The sequence below is a fragment of the Littorina saxatilis genome, linkage group LG11 (genome assembly GCF_037325665.1).
Source record: "Littorina saxatilis isolate snail1 linkage group LG11, US_GU_Lsax_2.0, whole genome shotgun sequence".
Classification (NCBI taxonomy): Eukaryota; Metazoa; Mollusca; class Gastropoda; order Littorinimorpha; family Littorinidae; genus Littorina; species Littorina saxatilis.
This window is the reverse complement of record NC_090255.1, coordinates 17,384,136-17,390,666: the sequence shown is the minus strand read 5'-3', so window position 1 is coordinate 17,390,666 and position 6,531 is coordinate 17,384,136. Positions and strand designations below refer to the sequence as shown.

At 41.9% G+C, this 6,531-nt stretch overlaps 1 protein-coding gene across 3 annotated transcripts in view; it reads left to right on the top strand.

Moving 5' to 3' along the window:
- The first annotated feature begins 4,981 nt into the window (after positions 1-4,981).
- The window catches only part of LOC138979899 (UNC5C-like protein), a 38,195-nt gene continuing 36,645 nt past the window's right edge, over positions 4,982-6,531 (top strand). For 2 of the 3 annotated variants that reach the window (XM_070352665.1, XM_070352666.1), the window contains exons 1-2: positions 4,982-5,283; positions 5,814-5,955. The gene's annotated coding sequence lies outside the window, so the exon portion shown is untranslated. The remainder of the gene's footprint in view (positions 5,284-5,813; positions 5,956-6,531) is intronic. The other variant, XM_070352667.1, reaches the window with a different exon arrangement.

Sequence of the window (6,531 nt, the reverse complement as noted above, 5' to 3'; positions counted from 1 at the left end):
TTTCACCATTCCCAGTAACTCTTCCTTATCTTCTCCAGTGTTTTGCGTTTATCTCCCTTCCTTCGTGTGGCTTCAATCTATATCCCCGTTTCAACGTTACTATTTTTAGAATGTCACTGCGCTGTCCAGAACGCTTCCCTTGCACCCGTAAGTTGTTCTTACTGTCAAAGTGAAAAGGTCGAATCAATTTATAGCCACGCGAAAAATACACTCTCACCTATCTCTATATATTTATAGATACAGATATGCATATATATATACGGCTTCTCTGTGTGTGTGTGTGTTTGTGTGTGTGTGTGGGCAAAAACCTGTGTATTGTAGAGTTCTGTTTGTGATGTGGTCTAGCGGCTTTTGTCTGTCTGTATGTAGCGGGGTGAAGGTCAGTGAGCTGGCCAGGGTCCCCCCGCCCTCCTACCCGCCTTGGCTTGAGGAAACCCCTACTATCATATACGACAGTGAAGATAATACTACCAAAAAAGATAACCCCGTCTACCTAGCTACTGTTACAAAAGAAACCCTAAACTACAAATTCTCGGAGCATTTAAAAGTCTTTACTGACGGATCCAAATTTGCAGACGGCAGCGTTGGCTGCGCCTTTGTGATCCCAGATCTCAAAATCTCAAGGAAATATACTCTTAATAAAGACATCTCCATATTCTCAGCCGAGCTATTTGCCTTGCTCATGGCATGCACTTTCATAAATGACCTCCCAGTCACACCGCGTGCGGTAGTTTTCTGCTCTGACTCGCGCTCTTCATTACAAGCTCTGCATCGAAACACATCAAATCGGGCAGAGCTACAAAGAGAAATCCTCTTTATATGTCACCAGTTAATCTCATCCGGCACATCCGTATCATTTCTCTGGGTCCCCTCTCACGTAGGGGTCCGGGGAAATGAACTGGCGGATGTCGCTGCCAAAGAAGCGGCAGAATCTAGCCCAGCTAACACTAACATCGGCTACTCAGTAACCGAGTTCTACAGTAAAATCCGTAAACTCATTCGAAGTCAGTACGTAACATCTCTGTCCTATCAACCCATTGATATGAACGATCTACACCCCGATCTCCCAACAAACCTCCTCACTATCTTCAGACGCCTCCGTGCCGGCGGCTGCCGCTTCCATATCTTTAACAAGTCCTGCCATTGTGGAGAACCCTATTCATTTCAACACATTTTCGCTCCATGCGCTACAAATAGAATTACCTTTAAAACCTTATATGACCATATGCAGCTCCATGGTCTGAGTCCCCAGGATTATCTGCGCAGTAGCAGTTCTCTAGGCTGGTCACACAGCTTGCTGCTGTGCCGACTGGTCAGGGACTCGGACATGGGGCTGTGGGTATAACTAAGCCCAGATTATCACATCAGCGTGTTTCAGTTTGAGGTCGAGTGGCTCCCGCCATCCCTCCTGATTCCAGCGACTACCTTCTAGACAACATATCCTCACCCAAGGCCCACTAGTCGCCAAACTGTACATATTGTTTTTATTACCACGGCCTTCGTGGCTTACATCTTAATCCTTTTATTTGTAAAAAGTTTTGAGATTTATTGTTCGTGTTCCTCTTACTTGCTCATCTATTTGGTTTTATTGGTGATCCTGAAAGGTTCCACTTTTTAACTCGATTTGAAATAAAAAAAAATAATATTACAAGCCCGTTATTCAAGATATAGAATACAGACTTATAATTCTTACCAAGAAACATCTTAACTACTTTTCATTTTAACAAATTCCACAGAGCATTATCAACTCAACCCCACCCCCTGCCCTCCTCTCCTTATTTTTTGTTTCTTTCTTTCCTCTTTTTGAAAGCGGACAAACACTCAAGTCCTTAATGGCTCAAAACCGTAGGACTTTTAATATTAATTTTAACTGTCTGTATGTTCTGGCATTTGAGAAGCCACAACAGATAATATAGGCCTAAGAAATAAGCTCTAAAATTCTCAATCCCGTTTGACAGGACTTCGCCTTCAAAGGTGATTGTGGTGAACCGCCACGCTGTCTGTCTCTGTCTCGCGATTCACCCCGTTTATCTCCCTTCCTTCGTGTGGCTTCAATCCATATTCCCGTTTCTAGGTTACTATTTTTAGAATGTCACTGCGCTGTCCAGAACGCTTCCCTTGCACCCGTAAGTTGTTCTTACAGTCAAAGTGAAAAAGTCGAATCAATTTATAGCCATGCGAAAAATACACTGTCACCTATCTCTATATATTTATAGATATACATATATATATATACGGCTTCTCTGTGTGTGTGTGTGTGTTTGTGTGTGTGTGTAAGCAACACCTGTGGATTATAGAGTTCTGTTTGTGATGGGGTCTAGCGGCTTTTGTCTGTCTGTATGTTCTGACATTTGAGAAGCCACAACAGATAATATAGGGCTAAGAAATAAGCTCTAAAATTCTCAATCCCGTTTGACAGGACTTCGCCTTCAAAGGTGATTGTGGTGAACCGCCACGCTGTCTGTCTCTGTCTCGCGATTCACCCCGGCGAAGCCGGGTATTCCTCTAGTAACTATATATATTGAATGAATGATCGTGGTATTTTCTTTGATTGTGGTGATTTTACTATCTCTCTGTCATGTACTGGGTGCTTTGTGGCCAGTTTCTCCTCTAGACTGTATTGAAACATGCGTCCGTGTGAGCTGACCCCCACTTGTAACCCGAGTAGCAAAGAACAACTCATAATTATACATCGAGTCAGAAAGCTGACCGTGATCGGGGAGAAATCTGACATCGCTACACCGGGATAGTAGGGGAAGGGCTCCTAATATGGACCACTTTTTGTTTCATGCTGATAACTTGCTTGTTTTCTTGCGAAGAAGTTTCATTTTGTGTTTGGTAGTCCTTCTCTCTTAGGTTAACCGTTAGGCCTAATTAGAGTGAAATAGCTTTGATAGATATTCAGCAAAAATTAAATACAGAAAAAATCACAAAGGGTCCATATTAGGAGCCTGGGCGCCTAATATGGACCAGTGAAGCGGCCTTCACGAATCACTGTAAAAAGCCCCCTATACTTCTAAATAACATGATACAACTTAGTGTGCAAGTCAGACTAATTCAAATAATATGCTTTAGATTTAGCTGTTTCGGGTTGATGAGAGCTTTATTTGAAGCACACCAGGAAACTAAGGAAGCTTATCAAAAACAGAGTGAAATTAAGTGAAATTATCAACTTCCACGAAAAGAAAACTATTTGTTATATTTTTTTTAAATCTCGAGGGCGAGTTATGGGTTATTTTCAGCAAGCTTCTTAATGAATGAATGAAAATAGGCTTTAGCTTTTATTTTCTTCGATTTGTTGAATGTGGTCCATATTAGGGGACTCACACATACTTTGAGATTTTGCTATTATTTTTTGTTTGCAGGAGAAACTCGGGGTCAAGACTGTTAAATTGTAACAAATACGGTCTTAGCTGTCATATAAAGCAATTTTTGTGTTATAAAAGCGTTGGCTGTGGACAGAAACGAGTCTGTTTTAGGCGGCAAATTTAGAGTGAACACTGCCAAAAATGAAAAAAAGAGAAAAAGCCTAACGGTTTTGAGGTTTGTGTTTCTGCAACTCTCTTGACATGTGCAAGTTGTCCAGAGAGGGTGAATACAGCCAATACAAAAAATTGAGCGCTCTAGCGCCGTTAGTTTGTCAGAGCAGGAGGTGGTCCATATTAGGAGCCGGTCCATATTAGGAGCCCTTCCCCTATTTCCGGCCACTGCACCTGACAAATGATTCTCTGTCTTAACTTACATTGACACAGACACAAGGGAAAACATGACAACGCATAAACACGAACTGATAAATTTGCGATATATATAGGAACGCATAGTTGTGTTAGGCTGTTTACCCCCCAAAAAATGATGTGTGGACAATCACTGAGTTCAGCGAACAGGCGAAACAATGTGATTGGCCAACTGTCGACCAATCAAAATCTTCGCTTTCTTGGTCAACTAAGAGATTACGGACAGAAAGCACGTTCGGGTCGCAGGGGAAAGGTGGTGGTAAGAAAAGGTGCAATATTATGTGTCACTTTTTGCAATAATTAAAGCGCCCGTAGAGCATAGTAATTATGCTGCACATCTTAACTTTGTTGTTTCGATTGAGGTATACATTCCCGGCTGAAACGGAGCAATAACATAATATTTGAATACACTGTATTAATGTTTTAACATATTTTATTAGTTCTATTTTTAGTTACTTTCTAAAATATGTAAACCTATATCATTTATATATATTTTACGCTTGATAAAACAGATCACTGGTATGCACCCATTACTAATCTTAACTGCGTATTTTAGTATCTTAGCAAGTAACAATATATATGCACTTGAAAAAATTGATAGGTAAATAGATCGGTATATGTAGATAGATGTGATAGATAGATAGATAGATAATGTGTGTGTGTGTGTGTGTGTGTGTGTGTGTGTGTGTGTGCACGGTTTGTGTGTGTGTGTGCGTGTGACGGTGTGTGTGTGTGCCGGTGCAGCGTGCCTACGACGGTGTGTGCGTGCGTGCGTGTGGTTGTGTTTGCGTGTGAGCATGCGTTCGCGCGTGTGTGTGTGCCACGGCCCGTGTGTGTGTGTGTGTGTGTGTGCGTGTGCCGTGTGTGTGTGCGTGTGTGTGTGTGATTCCTGGAAATCTACTGGACAGACCTTCATGTACATTTGTGACGTTATTGACTGTTCATTGAGAGAGTCAGTTGCAGTGACGTGTGAGTTTGTAAAGGTCGTGTGTGCGTCCGTGAGTGCGTGCGTATCCGCACCTGCACTTGCGTCACAGTGCAGCAATGTTATGTGCACAGTCGTGACACCGTGCGCAAGCACCTATGCACAATCATGTATCCAGACTCGTGACGACCAAACTATGTCAAACGTATGCAAAACGTAAACAGACTCGGTCGTCAACTCCTTCCTGGTTAACAGGGCTTTCCGACAAGATTGCTAAAAATAGAAAGTGAAATAACCCACCCCACCTTTTTCACGATTGTTGCTTGTGCCAACGTTACGTGGTGTTGTCACAAATGATGAATTCAGGGGGGTCAATTTCATGTGAAGCGTCTTGTTCATTTATCTGCAGTGTAGATAACTTTCCAAAGTCGATTCAGCAGGAGAGTAAGGCACACTGTTGCAAACATTTATCATTGCGACGCGCTCAGTGAAAGACGTGTATTTTCACCAACCAAGTTAAGATGTTGTGAAATATTTGACGCTGAAGTGTGTTTTACTTTACAAGTAACTGCTTCGACTTTTTTCACGACATGAACTGACTTGGATTCTTTGCAGGTCGTTGAAGTAAGTGTGTGTTATTCATCTTCAAGTAACTGCATTTGATTTGACTGAATGAAAAAAGACTTACTAGACACTGAACTACACCATCGTTGGGACATGCAAGCACCTGTTTTAGACGACTCGGGTTACTGTGCGTTCGTTAATGAGTTTTTTTTGTACGACCTGCATTTGACTTGGTGTTTTGTCGTCGACACAAACAGTCGTAGAAGACAGCACGCACTTGCACCAGTGTAAAACGGATTGTGCATATAAAGTACAGTGTTTTCAGTGACTGTGATTTTGACACAAACATTCAGAGAAAACTGTTCATTAATTGCACTATTGTAAAACAGATTGTGCATATAAAGTACAGTGTTTACAGTAACTGTGATTTTGACACAAACATTCAGAGAAAACTGTTTGTAAAACGGATTGTGCCTATACGCTACATTGTTGGCAATGACTGTGAAATTGACAGTGGGGGAACAAATCTACAAGTAGAACAGGTTTGAAGTCACGTTTTTGCACCCACTTCTTTTTATATACTTTTTCAGTTGTCAACATATGTAACGGGTGCGGGATGAAAGCAGTGGTAATACAGGCACAGTTCTGGACCGGCTGCAGGTGTGATATGTGAGTCACACAGTGGTGTCATTCAGTTGCTATTGACAACAGGTTGTTCCAAAGTGCAGGAAGGTACTTGATGCTCTTCGGTTGTTGTTGTTGGTGGTGGTGATGGTGTTAGTGGTGGTGATGGAAGTGTTGTTGTTTTTGTTGTTGTTGTCGTTGTTGTTGTAGATGCTGAAGCTGCTGCTGCTGTTGTTGTTACTGTTGTTGCTGTTGTTGCTGCTATTGTTGTTGTTGTGGTGGTGGTTGTTCTTGTTGTTGTATTCTTGTAGTTATTTCTGTGTTGGTGGTGGTGGTGGTGGTGGCAGTGATGCACGATGCTGCAATTAATATTGTTTCTGAACAGCGATTTGTGTACGAACACAATTACTTTTGTTGTTATTGTTTATTTAGGGGTGTTTTTTTGGTGTGGGGCTTTTGCCACTCTTACGGTGAATGTTCAGTTAATCGGCAATGCAGGTGTGTTTAATTACACACTCCCTACCGTGTAAACGGTTCTGCTCTTTATCTCAGATCTACTCCACTTGGACACACACCCTCTTCTTCTTCTAAAGAAAAAAAAAGAAAACACACCAGTAACCACTTCTTCTTCTTCTTCAGCGTTCCAGAATTGTCTGGTGACGTGTGAGCTCGTTTGCCCATTTG